General features: G+C 42.1%; 1 long non-coding RNA gene across 1 annotated transcript; it reads left to right on the top strand.

Moving 5' to 3' along the window:
- The first annotated feature begins 223 nt into the window (after positions 1–223).
- Positions 224–15,368, top strand: LOC128402907 (uncharacterized). The gene is made up of 3 exons (XR_008327803.1): positions 224–263; positions 2,209–2,416; positions 15,165–15,368. It is a non-coding gene; the product is annotated as an uncharacterized LOC128402907 (long non-coding RNA).
- Positions 15,369–17,657: the final 2,289 nt, after the last annotated feature.

The raw sequence follows: 17,657 nt of genomic DNA, 5'->3' as shown, positions 1-17,657 counted from the left end.
GCCAGTAGACCTTCCGTCCCCAGTCTCGTGTCTCCTGTTGTTACTGCAATACAACTCCAGTCATCCCTGATGAGCCATGTTGGCTGGGGCTGATGGGAGTTGTAGTTCAACAACATCTAGAGGGCACTGGGTTAGGAAGGCTTCGATAGACTCCAAATGAGTGATTGGAGAGCCTGCCTTTTGAAGATTGCTCAGTCACACTGACAGAGTCTATATGCAGTTGTATACATGGAGGGCTCCATACAAACCTTTAGCTGAACATGGTGAGTTGCAATGGGGCAATCACACCCCTCTTCAATGCACACATGGAAGCCCTTTCGTTACTTAGCTGGTTGGAACACTAGTTCAAATGCTACTTTACATTTATTTTTGTTCACCTGAATTTACATTCTGGGATTTCTAAAGAATGCTTAATTTTGTCTTACAAATTCTTTTATGTTCTTCCAGTTTTGTACAAAGCCTTCCAAAGCCTTGAAAATTGCTTTAAAAACATATAATATTATTCTTGACATAATACACAGGAGATTTACTCAGTTATGTTCAAAAGGTATTTGAATTGTGTAGGGGGGAAAACGTGTGCATAGAACTAGGTTATAAGATCATAAGAGCTAGAAGGCACCTCAAAGGCAATCTGGGCCAACCAACTACTAGTGTAGGAGATCCACATCTACAGCATTCCTGAGAGGTGGCCATGCAGCCTCTCCTTCAAAATATCTAATGAAGGAAAGTCCACCACCTTCCAAGGTTGTGTTTTCCACTATTAAACAGATCATCTAATCAGGAACTTCTAAATGATCTAGAAAAAGCCTATAAAACCAGGTTGTTAATTTAGGTACTGATAGGCTGTTTGGACATCTGTAACCGCTTTTCTGAATGGAAGTTGTACGCATAGTTCATGCTTCAAAGGTAAAAATGGTTTTATTTTTCCTGTTCATTTTAAGGTGCAAAAGGTGGGCATGCATACATCAGCCTGTTTAATGTTTGCATGTTAGCACTCATACCTGTCAATCTAGAGTGAAACCAAAGCTTTACAAGGCCCATGAGGCCTTCTGGGGCTGGCTGTGACATTTATCTCCCGCCTCAAGTTGTTGCAGGCCAAATGGGTCAAGTGGGTGTGAACTGCCGCCCGTTAAACTCCTGCAGCTTATGAAAGAGAGCAGGGTTGAGTTGTACCGACCTCTCTCATAACTAGCAGCTGTTGTTGGCCACTCTGAAGCTCTGGGTGGGAGACTTCTAAATCTTCACTAGTATTTTTAAAGGTTGCTTTATTCTTGAAACCATTCTAAGCCTAGTCTTTCCAGAGACGATAGTTAACACAGGAACATAGGGAGTTGCCCTATTCGATCTCAGGCCATGTGTCCATCTAGCTCAGAAGGACCAAAGAGAACTGGCATTGACTCTCCAGGATTCTCAGATGAGTGTCACTCTCAGGCCTACCTGGAGATGCCAGGGATTGAACCTGGAATCTTTTGCATGCAAAGCAGATGCTGTACCATGAATTTAACTTAGGGTATCCATTCCATGGATGACAACTGAAATAGCCCAATATATTAAATTCATATTGATATAATTAATTATGGGTGCTAAGGCTTAAGTGACTTATGGCTCACACTCACTACACAGTTACGAGAAAGTAATTTTAGGGGTTGTCCTGTTCATATCCATAGGCAAGATAAGAAAATAAAAAATTCGGAACAGCCGCCAGAGGGGAGTCCCATTTGCTCTATTGTTACTTTCACAGAATTCATGTCCCCTCCCCACAAAAGAAACCCCCCCCCCCAGAAAACAAAAATGTATCTTTTGTACTATTTTCTCATGCATAAGTTTAAAGCAATGCACAGTGGATCTACATATGAGTTAATGTGTGGCCTTTGTGCCTTCTTATGCTATTCTGAATATTCAGGGGCCTCAAAATTTATCATTATGGTCTTTTAGTTAAGGATTGCCACTGTTATTGCAGAAACCTTGACAATAAAAGCACTACCACACATTTGACTTGATAAGGTTTCCTAACATCCTCTCCCTTGCTGCTGTCCCCCAATAGCATAACACTTCTAGAGAGGAGAAACATCATCAGCAATTATGAAGAATTTTCAAAAGGAGACTAATTAAATGTATACATTTTTTAAAAAACTTTTAACTCCATTATTTAATTACATATGTTGAACTGTGGCAAAAGTCTGAAAACACTCCACTTTCTCTTAATAGGGTAAAATGCAAAGATCTACATGACAGATGACAAAGCCAAGCCAAAGTCTACATGAATGGCATCTTTGCCAGACCCATGACTTCTAGTGGCACCAGGGGCATTTCTGGGGCAGGACTAGGACCATCACTGAAGCTCTCAGCTTTGTTGTCGTTTTAAGAATGACTTGAGCACCTGAATCCATCAACATCATCATCAGTCACCAGTTGGGTATGTAGGGGGTAGGCAAACTTTTTAGGAATACTGGTCTCAAGCTGCATGTTCAAGCTGCATATACTTCAGATACGTTTCCTGAGTAATTCTTACAACAGCCTTGTAAGAAAGTCCACATTGCTCACGGGGAACTGATGCTTTGAGTCACTGGCTTCCTAAGACCTCTAGCAAGTTCCCTGCATAGACAAGCAATGAACAGGGATTTTCCTGGATTACAACTCAGTCCCTTAGTCACTGCTGTAGCTATATTGGTGCTACAGATGTGCTAATGGTAGCAATAGCATATAAACAGTAGCTGTTCTCTCAATAACTTAGAAAGGCTAATGATTAAGCAGTATATAAATTCCTCAAATAAAATATAAATACAGTGGTACCTCGGGTTACATACGCTTCAGGTTACAGACTCCGCTAACACAGAAATAGTGCTTCAGGTTAAGAACTCTGCTTCAGGATGAGAACAGAAATCATGCTCCAGCAGCGTGGTGGCAGCAGGAGGCCCCATTAGCTAAAGTGGTGCTTCAGGTTAAGAATAGTTTCAGGTTAAGAACAGACCTCCGGAACGAATTAAGTACTTAACCCGAGGTACCACTGTATTGGTAAAGTATCAGCAGCAAAACAGGCTCAGCGAGCAACCCTAGTAAAAGTAAGTGTGCCAGTCCTGTGTTTGTCCCAGATAAAGAGGGATTTGCAGCCCCTTACTATTCTCCTCCATCAAGGCAAACAGCAATACCTAGTTAGTTTCTTTGCCTTGAAGGCAGTGCATTGCAACCCTTTATATTTTAATCGCAGCAGTTGTATTTCTGGGACACCAAGACACAGCTTTTGCATTCTCCACCCCACCCCACCCCGTTACACAATTCAAAAGCTACACTCTGCTCCTCTGCACATCAGCTGCATTCTTATTAATGGCGTGGCCGATTTCTGATGCTCCTGATTTGTTTGATAAAGAGCTAGTTGAGATGCTGGGCATGTTAATAAGAGGTCGTATGCTTTCCCTGTGTTCTCAGCAAGGTGCCCGCCTGTGGCACACAACCTGGCACGGCCCACACTCTTATACTGCTCCTAACAGGCGGGGTGCACCGGCCTTTCCCCCCCAATTCACCCGATCATTCACAAGTTAGCTCCAACCCAGCCTTGTAATTGCCATTCGTCACACTTATAGGGTACGCTTTTATGTGCTGTATCTCACTGATGTCTCTCAACGCCAGGCCAGTGCCACAGGGTACTAGTCTACAACAAAGATCTCAAACGCAGTTTAAAAGGTAACACCATAAAAGAGAAAAATAATAGCTAAAATCACGGCCGGATACCTACAGGCTCTGTGGATTTTCTCAGTTCAACCGGTGCTCAGATTCAGAGCTAGTATCTTCACTGGCATGCACAGAGTGTCAAGCTGTCTTCTTATGCCCCTGCCCAGACAGCAATCTTGAAGACGTATTTTCCGGCAAGGGAAGACAATTGATTATGTAGATATGAAAAGGCTTTTTGTCTCAGCACCTTCCAGCTAAGGGTGAGACAGGAGGAAATACAGGCTTATTCTTTTGTCATGGGTGTTAGCTCTGAGTTTAGGTTATGAATTCAATACTGTTTCAGGCAAGTTCATATGGCTGGCAATCCTCACTGTATCTAGGAAAAAGAGAGGGGAGGCTTGCCATCTGGATATGATGGTGTGAATACACTGACAGCATGAACTAGCAAGTCCATGTAGCGACTGGACACTTGACCACTGCAGTCTTGACCACTTTCAGATCCTTTCTGAGCTGTTGCAATCATGCAACCATGCAAATTACAGCAGCCACACACACACACACACACACACACACACACACACACCTGGCAATAGTTCATCCCATCTGGGTCACAAAGGAATGAATGATTCCACATTCTCTCGGAGGTATTGAAAAGAGGGCACTTGTTTACAAACCGGTCCATAGACTTGGGCCTACAGTTTCTCAGATGGGATATGTGCCCAAGACAAGTGTTATTTTCAAGCTGTGGTACCAAGGAGTTTGAAAACATATTGGATAGTTCAGGCTGGGATGATAGAATGTGAAAGAAAGAAAGAAAGAGCTAAACTTGCTACCAAAATTTAATATAAAGTGAAATTCAAAGCAAATTGTAAGGTTCCTGTACATATATATGTTAAGAGGAATGTAAGTTGAGCAGTTAATGTGCATAGTAATCAGCTGTTGTGCACATTTACCAGGAGAATGAACACATGATCCTTGAAGAGGGAATTGGGGACATTACCCAGTCAATATGCATAACCATAACAAGCCTTGGGGAATGTGCTTATCTTGGTTGAATTCTGCACATTCTCTGGCCATTATGCGTAACCCCCAAAGGCTCTGGGGAATATGTATATCTGGGCTTCATCATCTACAATTCTGGGCAATGTGCACATTTTCTAGTCAGTATGCAAAGTCTCTCTAAGAAAAGTGCATTTCTCCCCACCTCTATTTCTTGTTCAGATGTATGCAATCTCTACTCCCCAGGCTGTTTCTAGACCACTGCCTAATCTTAAATAGGCCAATACATACCCTCTCACTCATCAGCCAAGGAGCAGGAAGAAGTGGGGAGATAAAGATTTATCCAGATAAATATTCATTCATTTATAACCTACCCTTTCTCCATAGGCACCTTTTTTTGCATCCCACCCCCCTTTTAATCACTCTCAATTCATGTCCTAAAATGCAACTAATATTCATGTACTTAGGGTTGTTATTTTAACACAGAAATACATTTTCTGTAAGTTTTAGAAAGTTTTCATAGTTAAACAACTGAATAATAAAATACATCTGAGTTTCATTTTTTATTGGGGGGACCTCATGGAGATTTGGCTATACTAAAGTCAGGAATCAATTCTAGACAATATTCTGAGAAGATGTATTTCTGTTTCATGGGGTCCATTAATAGGAAGAAAACAATGTTAAATAACAAAGAGAAAAATGGGTTTCCTTTCTTTTTGCAAGCCCTTGTGTGTTGTAAGTAATTATATACATGGCTGAGAACTATAAACTAGCCTCACAAATACAGATTGACCTACCTGTATATTTTTCAGTAAGAAGCAATGTCTACTATTTCCAGGGGGGTAAAGTCTGCAGTTCTAAGCTATATACAAATGATAAAAGCAAAGACATCAAAGTGTTCAGCCTTTCAACTCATGCTCAATTAGAATAAAAGTTTTGGTTGATGTTTTAAACATTTAGGGCTAACTAACTGTGACAGCATCTCAGCTCTGCAAATGGGATGATTTTGGATTGACTTTTGATCTGACTGACAGTTTCTTATACACTTCAGTGTTGGTTTATAACACACAAGTCCACATTAGAATGCACATGTGTCTAATTAGAAACTGTTTATGGACTAGCCACATAAATTTAACACACAAGAGTAAAAGGACTTCTTTTTTTAAAGGGGGGTGCAGTTTAATAGAAGGGAGCTAATTTGAAAAGGTGCCTGATGTATTCATTTCTTTTGCAACTTGAAGAAAAGGGCACATTTACCATATGGGAAACCTTTAACAGGAGCATTTAAAATAAAAGGTCAATAAATGACCCATCAAAAATAGTTTAGTACAAACAGAAGTGGGGAGAGGTAAATGGCCAAAAACATTTTTAGGGAACAATCCTGACCTCAGCAGGAGGACAAGGAATATCAGTGCAGCTACTTTGGCATTGTCAATAATATGGTACACTCTTGCTTCCTTTAATGAAGCTTGTGTGAAGATTTTAACACCAAAAAAAGTCTGAGAAAAGAATCGTTCTATTGCAAGGGACATGGAAATTAGTTTTAAAAATCAATCCCACCTTTGGCTCATCACCAGTTATTTTACATTGTGGGGCAATGGCAATAGCATCCATTAGCAGAATGTCCTTGTGAATTACACCGTCCTGTTTCCATCAGACCTATTGTACTCAGAACAGAAAATTTACTTCATCTTGAGGCATGACTTTCCACCTTTCCATTGCACTGCATTTTAGAGTGGCTGATAGAAATGTATTTGTACTCATGTCCTGCAGACTTTAAGGCAAAAATAAAAAAATAAAATAAAATACCATACTAGCTCATGTTACATATCCACAAAGCAAAGTGCACTTGCACTTGGTTGCATGCAAGGTGGCCATGGAAGCCAGTCAGAGAATAGCCCTCTGTTTGAATGGCTCTTCAGTCCAAGTCTAATTCAAGGTTTCATCTTGCTCTTAAAGAAACAATTTCTAAACCCAGCTTCAGGATTGTGTTCTGCTATCTTACATGTGACCACATAATACCAGTCCTGAAAGGCTGACGTTGGCTCCCAGTATGTTTCTGAGCACAATTCAAAGTGTTGGTGCTGACCTTTAAAGCCCTAAATGGCCTTGGCCCAGTATACCTGAAGGAGCATCTCCACCCCCATTGTTCTACCCAGACACTGAGGTCCAGTGCCGAGGGCCTTCTGGCGGTTCCCTCACTGTGAGAAGCAAAGGTACAGGGAACCAGGCAGAGAGCGGTCTTGGTAGTGGCACCCGCCCTGTGGAACGCCCTCCCATTAGATGTCAAAGAGATAAGCAACTTTCTGACCTTTAGAAGACATCTGAAGGCAGCCCTGTTTAGGGAAGTTTTTAATGTTTGATGTTTTATTGTGTTTTTAATATTCTGTTGGGAGCCACCCAGAGTGGCTGGGGAAACCCAGCCAGATGGGCAGGATATTATTATTATTATTATTATTATTATTATTATTATTATTAATTAGATTTTACTTCATTATGGTCCCTCAGTGCATATAAAAGAGTACTTACTTCTGGCCTCAAAAATATTTTCCACAGCCACTTTGCATGCAGGAAAAATAAAAAATGACACAGCTTTAGCATCAAGGTTTGCATATGGAACACGTCAGATAAGGAAGGGAAGGCCCACCTGAAGCTGAGGATTTTCTTCCTGTGTTTTGTCTGGAAAGGATGAAGAAAAAAATGAAATGGAAGAATATGAGTTTATTCAGATCATTTAATCTACCTCTCTCATAGAGGATTCGTGACAACCCAGGTGACGCCGTAGCACTGATACCAGCGAACACAGACGGGGTTGGTGAAGAGCCTGAAGTGGGAAGCGCCAAAATGAATAAGAATATAATAACATTTTCTTGATGAAATAATACTTCCATGTCAGAGAAAACGAAACTGTCAGCATTCCTTTGTAGGTCTCTCTCAGGCTTAAGAAAGGGTCCTTGACAGTTCTCGCACTGCCTTTAAATATCTTATTGAAATGTAGATTAAGTCTGTACATCTTATAATAGTTGGAAAGCCTTTTCATTTTAAGTCTTGTAGAAAACCAAGAATTAAGTAAGTATTAACTTTAGCAGTTATATTTCAGCATTTTTTTCCGCAGGTTGATCCTTCCTAGACCTAATATTTAGATTTATTTAAAGCGACAGTAGATTACCTGCCAGTACAGTAGGAATGGCATTATGCATTGCTAGCAATTGCTATAAAGTAAGATTGATTGCATCCATAACATTGCTGTCTTTCATGCATTTTATATACAGAGTGGCACAGAAAGTCCTTTCATTTGTGAGGATATTTCAGTAGTTCTGGGTTTTTAAAATTTTCATTATTTCAAAGCGTTCTCTGGCATAGTTTACCGCTGCTTATCTGTTTAGATGTAAAAGTCATGATCTGGAAACGTATGGCATATAAATTATCTGCCAGGAGATTTATGGGGCAGGGTTAGTCCTCAAACTTTTGATATCTCCTGTGGTGTTTTTAGTTACTAAATTGTACACAGGAAGCAACTTCCAATAGAACTTGGGCAGTGCAAGTTCTAATTGACTGAATTAGATCAATTACACTAGAGAGCTGGTGTAAATTGAATATAAGATTGCATTTTTTATCTGATGATATTATTAAATTGTGTTGTAATAGTCACAATTGTTTTACAAGTAAAGATTTCTGTAGATTTCATTTATTTATTTTTTTATATTTTCACCTTTGCATTTTTGTTTTTAACTAAACTGCATACCTAAACTTCTCAGAAGGAACTAACAACGAGTAAGCATATGTGGTGAAATAAGTTTTCAGAAGAGTTGCTGCAATGGTCTATGTATAGGGGGGGAAGACTTCAGGCTTTCAGCAAATGCTCAGAATGTTGAAAGCACGCATAAGTCTGAGGTGTTTTGCCCAAAAATAAGTGCACATTTGTGATTTCCTGGTTCCGTCTACTACACTTTTAATTGTTTCATCCCTCCCACTCACAAAAAATTGACTGTGAAAACTTCACAGAAATCCCTCTAAAACCAATGACACCTAAGCAATAAAACTGTCAGATAACACACAGCTAAACTTTCATCTCACAAATGATACTTAGAGGCTGAGGATACCAATGATTACTAATCACGATAGCTCTTGGTTACCTCAACTATCGTGACTGAATATGAATTCTTGGAGAGCAACAGCATGAAAGGCCTATTGTCCTCATGTTCTGCCTGGAGGTTTCCCATCGGAATCTCTTTGGCCATCGCGGGAAACACTCAGGAATCCCTTCTAATCCAGAAGGGCTCTTTGTGTGTTCCTATGTTCTTAAAATACATATATATATACAGGGCACACTGCCCTTCCAGCCTGTTGAAGTAGAACACTCTCTTCCAAAGTCTGAATGAGAAATGAGTGCAAGGGGAACGTTTCAGGCATATTTTGGCCTAATGTATGTGTATGCAAATATTTGAATGTAGATAAGAAAATATTGTCCCTGGCTCATTTGAAATGGAGCAAGAACATTTCAGAAGGAAATGATTCATGAATGGGCAAAGATAGAGTCTGAGTTATGCAGAAAGTGAAAATTCAAAGCAAGTTAACGTTGAAATACTACATGGGAAATTATCTAACTCCTCTGGTAGCAGTTAAATGCAACAACTTGAACATTTTGGCAATCTCCGTAAGAGGGTACTGGCATGCTTTTTCATGGGTTTGGGGAATGCTATTTAAATAATCCAGGAAATTATTTTTTCCCTTTTACTTTAAGCATTGAAATAGATTTGAATCTAAGACCTACCCTTGAGTTATGCATATTTGGTCTTCGATTGGCATGGCCAATTGAGCAGCATGGCCAACAGAATTTTGCAGCCATGAACAACAGCCAAGTTAATAATCTGTAAAAGATGGAAAGACTGGAAGGGATCTTCTAGCCTTGAATAGTGCATATTTTCCATGAAAAAAAATCAGTAGGCACACTAAGGAAATAATCAAGTGACTGGTTAGAAAGAGAGAGAGAGAATGCTGAATGGATATAAGATTTACTGCACACACTTTATAAGGAATGTTTTCTCTTCATGGATTTTTCTTTATTTCACTCTTTCTCCGCTTTTAAAAAATGCCTGGATTCTTCCCATTCTGCATGACTGAACATCGAAGAAAGTACAATACCTTCTTGCAGCTTATAGATACAATGGTATAACAAACTTGACAGCAATATCTGCTTGCAAGTATTGAATATTTGTTCAAAGGGGATGAAAATTAAACAGGAGAGCTGAAAATATTATGTATTCTAAAGCAAATTGTTTAATGGGTAACAAAGGAACACGGAAGCTACTTTTCTGTGAGTAGCTCCTGTTCAGCTGGTAAAAGGTAAAGGGACCCCTGACTCTGGGGTTGCGGCACTCATCTTGCTTTACTGGCCGAGGGAGCTGGTCATGTGGCCAGCATGACTAAGCTGCTTCTGGCTAACCAGAGCAGCGGACGGAAACACCATTTACCTTCCCGCTGCACCGGTACCTATTTATCTACTTGCAACTTTGATGTGCTTTCAAACTGCTAGGTTGGCAGGATCAGAGACTGAACAATGGGAGCTCACCCCATCACAGGGATTCGAACTGCTGACCTTCCAATTGGCAAGCCCAAGAGGGTCTGTGGTTTAGACCAAAGCGCCACCCGCGTCCCAGCTGGAGGAACATTTAAATGACCCCATCATGAAGTCAGGATCAGTCATAGTAGTCCTAACCTTAAGCTATGCATTTCCATGCTGCTCTGCATGATGTGAAAGCTGAAATCTAAAACTCTGAAAGGGACAAGACACCCCAAATGTACCACAAATATAGATTGCTTGGTAGGTAAAGAGGGACTTAATGAATGTCCTGTGGAGTTGTGTTTAGCTGTGGATTGATAATGCCAATTGTGTTGTATTTCCGTGTGGATTTTTTTGTGGTTTCTCAGTTGTGGTTCATTGGGTCAAAAAATACTTAAAAGTGGCACTGAAACCCTAGAAAGGATCTGTGGCATGCATACAAATGGGGAAATAATTTATCTCTGATCGGATTCCCAATTCAATTAAGTCGAGACTTCACTGGGAACTGTACTAAGCTGCTCTTCTGTGTATACTCTCTCCTTGAAATAATAATAACAAGCACCACTGAATGCAATGGTGGTTATTCCCAGTAATTTTAGGATTGCATTGTTAAAAAGGGAAGGTATGGGAAGGCTGGGATAGAATTAGGACCAAGCTAGGTAATATGTAAACTATGTATCAGGGCCTAAGGACAGTGGAGAATTCTGAAGGAAGCAGAAGTGGAAATCAAAGGCCCCTGGCACCCCTGACAAGGAGTTGCATTGGTGTCCCCTGCCCAAAAAAAAAAAAAAAATGCCTTTGAGTAACAGTGCAAGAAGGATGGAAAGGTTCTCTTGCATCTGATCTAACCGTGAGAGCAGTGGTCCCTAGCCCACACATATATATCATACACTCCATAGTCTGAAATGTGGTTTTTGTTTTAGAGGGGGCAGGACTGCACTCCCAGCAGGGGATGGGTGTTCCAACAACCTCTGGGTACACCTGTGGTGGAAATTGCCAATGTTCACTTCTTCTTCTCATGCCCTGAATAGAAATCAACCTAGCAAATACAATCAATGTGTACTGTTGTTGCTCTTTTCAGTTTGCAAACAACACATAATTGATGACGCTCCCCCCCCCTTTACATTGTGTTACCTTTCCATTTAAATGAATTGCGAGGGGAAAATGTAATGTAAAATTTCACCACAGCAGACAGTGAGATTACTAACATAATTTTTGTTGGAAGTTGAACTGCAGTGGAATGGAAACAGGGCTGCATGCAATGAAGAAAGGTCAGCAGAGAAATTCATGCCTTTTCAAATCCTTATAGCTGTGTCCTTAAGTGCAGTGCTCTTCTTCCCCACAGACTGCAAGGTCAGTGAGTAGGGACCCTAGAGTGGTAGTAGGGGCACTTTAACCCTACATCATCCACTGTGATCCTTTTGTAGATCAGAACTCCTGTTTATGACATTTGTACTGGAAAAACTACTCACTTCAGTGGCAGGGTTCCCACCCCTCCATATATGAGCTGCAGAACAATCTTGGCTGGTATGATAATGGAGACAGCAAAGGTTAAAGCCCCCTAACCCTACCATGGGCCTAGCTCCCCATACTCTGGCACCTTCCCCCAAAAAAGTAACCCCATCAGTACTTATTGGTGCAGATATGAAGTTAATATATCGCTATGAGAAACTAAGAAAGCATTCTGGGTAAAAACACAGAAAAACCATCCATTTCCAAATGCCTCCTGTTGTAGCACTGTGTCCTGCTGTCTGGACGACAGTCTGGCTTCCGCGCTGGTCATGGGACCGAGACAGCTCTGGTTGCCCTAACAGATGATCTTCGTAGACAGCTGGATCGAGGCGGGTCGGGGCTGCTGATTCTTCTAGATCTGTCAGCAGCTTTCGACATGGTCGATCATGAACTTCTGGACCACCGCCTTGCCGACGTGGGGATCCAGGGCACAGTCCTTCAATGGCTGCGCTCGTTTCTCTCTGGTCGGGGACAGAGGGTGGCGCTTGGGGGGGAATTGTCATCGCGCCACTCCTTGGTGTGTGGAGTACCTCAGGGTGCGATACTCTCCCCAATGCTTTTCAACATCTTTATGCGCCCCCTCGCCCAGCTTGTCCGGAGTTTTGGGCTGGGTTGCCATCAGTATGCCGATGACACCCAACTCTATCTGTTGATGGATGGCCATCCTGACTCGGCCCCAGACACACTGACCAGATGTCTGGAAGCTGTGGCTGGATGGTTACGTGGGAGCCGGTTGAAGCTAAATCCTTCGAAGACAGAGGTCCTGTGGCTGGGACGGGACGATATGGGATTGGGGGGGCAACTCCCATCTCTTGCGGGGGCGCAGTTAGTGCCAGCACCGTCCGTTAAGAGTTTGGGTGTAATCTTCGACACCTCCCTTTCCATGGAGGCGCAGATTGCAGCTATAACAAAGGCGGCATTTTTCCATCTCCGCCAAGCTAAGCAGTTGGCTCCTTACCTCTCTCGCCCTGACCTAGCCACTGTGATCCACGCGACGGTCACCTCCAGACTGGATTATTGTAACTCGCTCTACGTGGGGCTGCCCTTAAGACTGACCCAGAAACTCCAGCGGGTGCAGAATGCTGCAGCGAGACTCCTTACGGGGTCTTCGCTGCGAGATCACATTCATCCGGTGCTATATCAACTGCACTGGCTCCCGGTGGAGTACAGGATCAGGTTTAAGGTGCTGGTTTTAACCTTTAAAGCCCTATACGGCCTTGGACCCTCGTACCTACGGGACCGCCTCTCCTGGTATGCCCCACAGAGAAACTTACGGTCTTCAAATAAAAATATCTTGAAGGTCCCAGGCCACAGAGAAGTTAGGCTGGCCTCAACTAGAGCCAGGGCTTTTTCGGCTGTGGCTCCGACCTGGTGGAACACTCTGTCACAAGAGACTAGGGCCCTGCGGGACTTGACATCTTTCCGCAGGGCCTGCAAGACAGAGCTGTTCCGCCAGGCCTTTGGCCAGGGCACAGCCTGACTCCCTCCCTCGGCAATCTTCGCGGAGCTCTGGCCCAGTAGTGGCCAGTGGCTTGAATTTAATTAATTTTATAATGAATGATTTTAGAGTGTTGTTTGTGTTGTACTTTTGTATTGTTTATTGTTGTTAGCCGCCCTGAGCCCAGCTTCGGCTGGGGAGGGCGGGATATAAATAAAATTTATTATTATTATTATTATTATTGTAAGTTGTTTTTGCTCGACTCCATATTTATTGCAAGGACATGGTAAATACATATTGATTACCCTCTTTGTTCTAAATAGTTCCTGTTTTGCTGGCAAAGTTCTCCTTGTTTTCTTCCTCCCTTTCTTTGAAAATACTACCAAGTGATTAAAAACACACAAAAAGCAGCCTTTAAATTTTATTACAATAGCTGGATGGCTGAGCTCCTTTGCTCCCTCTGTTGGTTCTGCTGTTGAAGTTAAGTCAATAAATAAAATGCCCTTCTTGAGTAGAAATTATCCTGTAAAAAGTAAATAATAATAATAATAATAATAATAATAATAATAATAATAATAATTGTAGCAAGACAGTATTTGTCACAGTTATAATCTAAAGCTTGAGGGAAGGAAGCTGAATAATGTATTATTTCAATTTTTTAATTTGTTTATATTTCATTTACTAATTGTAAAGCCTTTTTACTAAAGTTTCCTACTCAAAATAGTGTGAGATTGAAGAACAATGATGGGATGAAGGAACTCGACCTTTGGCGCAATTAAAGGCTCTCCCATGCATGCTGCTAGATTTTTAATTATTTTAGATGCTTGGTGTTCTATATAAAGAGAGAGAGAGATTTCATATCCATTAAAGAAAGTACAGAAGGTTGACCTTGCCTTTCATAGATTTGCATTGTATTTGGACCTTGTCATGCACCACGGTCAACTTTCTTTTGTAACACAATCAGCAGTTTAGCCTTATTGGAGACAGAGGGATTATGATACATGCTATTGAACAAATCTAATCTCTTGAAGAAAGGCTAATCTGTGGAATGGAAGGTCCATTCCCACCAACAAGTATGTTATGGCCTACCAGCCCATTCACAGTGATGCTACCAGGCAGAAGCCCAGAGCCCCATTCAGCAGAAGGAGCAGGAAGACCCCAAATACAGTGGTACCTCGGGTTACAAACACCTTGGGTTACAAACACTTTGGGTTACAGACTCCTCTAACCCAGAAGTACTACCTCGGGTTAAGAACTTTACCTTAGGCTGAGAACAGAAATCGTGTGGTGGCAGCAGGAGGCCCCATTAGCTAAAGTGGTACCTCAGGTTAAGAACGGTTTCAGGTTAAGAATGGGCCTCCGGAACGAATTAAGTTCATAACCAGAGGTACCACTGTAATAGTAGTAGTAGTATTAGTAATAATAATAATTTATTATTTCTACCCCACCCATCTGGCTGGGTTTCCCCAGCCACTCTGGGCAGCTTCCAATAGAAGGTTAAAAATACATTAAATACAGTACATTAAAATAAAATGCAGCAGGACTCGTTCTCTGCATTTGGAAGTAGTTCCAGAGTCTAAAAACACCACACTGTAATGCTGCCCCTACATTCTTCCCAGTTTGCTCAAAAACCTATGCTGTTTTCTTCCACCATGTTATATGATAAAGGGCAGGTGAGCAGATCTACAAAACCTGTGACAGCTCTGGACAGATCTACTTGCAAAGGAGAGAGCAAAGTGTTCCAATACTTGCTTCTGGGTGCTGCCACTTTACCTACATAAGCATAGATACCCTCTACAAAAGATTTTACAATCCCACACATATAGGGTGTGTGTGTGTGTGTGTGTGTGTGTGTGTGCGCGCGCACACACACACACACACACAGTTACATAAATGAATCAAAGCCCCCCTCAGAAATTCTGTTTTCTTACTGTTCCATACGCCTGCTGAATAGTTAGTTTCTGATGACTCTGGACATTACAGATCCTCTTTACCTTCTTGGTGAACGTGTTACCCTCACTGCAACATGGATTTGACATTTGGGCCTAACTGTTAGCATCACCATCAGACTCAGCAGAGAAGACAAAACACTCCTTCCCAGTAATGGAGCAGCGGAAGTTCATTGGTCTCAAAGAGCCTCCTCCCTGATTGCTCACCTGCCACCCTTCTCAAGCCCAGTAAACTGTAAATAAAATGAAGCACTGAAACCTAATCTTTGAGTGCTCTGTATTCATGAATTTTGTCTTGGTTCAGAGATTATCTACTGTGGCGTTTGAAACCTGAGCAGTGTGGGCTTAGTTCCTTTCCCATATCTATAATAAACAACCATTCTTATTTGTTTCAGTAAGCATGATGTAAGAGTCAGAAAGCTGGACATAAGGGTACCCAGGGAAACTATTTAAACTATAGGTAATGGGCTAGATTCCCAGGCTCAGCTACCAGGGAGCAAGGTAATTAAATACCTTGCCCAAATAATGAAAGTTCCAAATTCATCACTGATTTAATTTGATCAATACAAAAAGTAAAGAAAATTCTGTTTTCTATATAATAAGAATACAACATTTCTTACTGGGTTGCTGGGTTTGTTTGAATGTTTTACGTCTTGCTCTCAGACACTACACATTTACAGCATTTCCCTGTTAGAGAGCAGATAGTGTTGTGTTACAGTAACACTGTGTGGTTGTGTGTGGAAAGAGAGAAATGGAGGGTGGGGGAAGAAAGAGCTTCTGGGATCAGACGGAATCAAGAAGGCACAGGAAATAACTAGGATGAAGGGGCAGCGGAGATGAGAACAGAATAGGAAAGAAAACCAATGACAAAACGTGTTCTCCCTAACAGAGAGCACAGGTTGCGGTGGGGGCTTACAGGCCACCCCCACTGTTACTGGGCAGATGTTTGAAGAGACCCAGGCAGGGATTGGTTAAATTGGGTCTCTGGGGAGATTTGCTTGTTGCCAATTTGGAGGAGAGGCAGAGGTTTTAAATACTGGATGCCCAACATAGGGTGTCCTCTTGGCTGTTTGCACTGGATCACCTGCCCACCCTCCCTGAATTGGGGGGGGGGTTGCTCACTTGACCTTGCTATGCCTGTCATGGGGTCGTCTGCTTTGAGGCAGGGGCCTGGTAGGAATTTTGTCCATTTGGCTGATTGGCTGGTGCCATTTGGTTTTTGCTTACTGTGTAGCAAATCGTCACAACTTGTAAGGTTGGCTGTTAGGCATTGGTTAAATTGGTTGGTGGAGGGGTAAGTGCCTACCCCTCCAATGGTGGTGCTGAGAGGGAATTCCGTTAAAGGAATCCAGGGGCTTGCCATCCTTTTCATCCTTGTCCCTGGCATTGGACTTGGGCTGTGCAGGCCCCCAGGAGCATGCTGGTGAGAAGTGAGGGACTGATGCCCAGCTTCATTTCTCCCCAACATTGTTTCCCTGACTGGCTTCCACTGGAATCTGGAAGTCAGTTCTGTCCCTGGGGCAAGGACAGATAGTCGTAACCAATGCCTAAGTATTTAAATAAAGTTGTGGCCAAAATCATGCCAAAAACCTTAAACAAAAATTGATGTGTGATCTGTGAGTTATTTGGGGGTGGCTTGGGGACCTCGACGCACAAAGAAAGTCACATGAAAAGAGGAAGAGCAAAGGGAAAGCATGGAAATGTACCTAATATGGCGCATTGAATTTTAACTTGCTGATTTTGCTGGGGGTCAAATGCATTCATGTGACATGGCATTTCAACCAATAACCCGTCATCCCTTGTCACATCTTTATTACTATGGGGAGGGCCATAGCTCTGCTCCGCATGTACAAGGTCCCAGGTAGGGATGTAAGAAGGTATTTTCCATTCTGCCCTCTCCTTGGTAGCATATAGGACTGTTTCTGTACCACAGCAGTTCGCTGCCCACTGTGGCAAAATTATATCAGAATAATTTACATAATTAGCCCTGTAAATTACTTCACCCTTTGGCTATTCCACCCCATTAATTTAAATGTAAAGACAACACAATGCAAACTTTTGGAAGGGGGGGCGTTATTGGGTTGTTTTTATTTTGATTATGTGTTTTGTGTTTTCATATTGTGATTTTATCCTGTGATTCTGTGAATTTTACTATTTATACCCCAACCATATGACTGAGTTGCCCCAGCTACCCTGGGTGGCTTCCAACATATATCAAAACATAATAAGACATTAAACATTAAAAAAATCTTCCCTAAGCAGGGCTGCCTTCAGATGGCTCAGGGGTCAGATAACTCCAACTTTTCTCCAATGAAAATAGGGACATCCTATCATACCCTCCACGGGACGTGGGTGGCGTTGTGGGTTAAACCACAGAGCCTAGGGTTTGCGGATCAGAAGGTCAGCAGCTCGAATCCCCGCGACGGGGTGAGCTCCCGTTGCTCGGTCCCTGCTCCTGCCAACCTAGCAGTTCGAAAGCATGTCAAAGGGCAAGTAGATAAATAGGTACCACTCCAGCGGGAAGGTA

This window comes from Podarcis raffonei, chromosome 1 (assembly GCF_027172205.1).
Source record: "Podarcis raffonei isolate rPodRaf1 chromosome 1, rPodRaf1.pri, whole genome shotgun sequence".
Lineage (NCBI taxonomy): Eukaryota > Metazoa > Chordata > Lepidosauria > Squamata > Lacertidae > Podarcis > Podarcis raffonei.
This window is presented reverse-complemented; position numbering and strand designations above follow the sequence as displayed.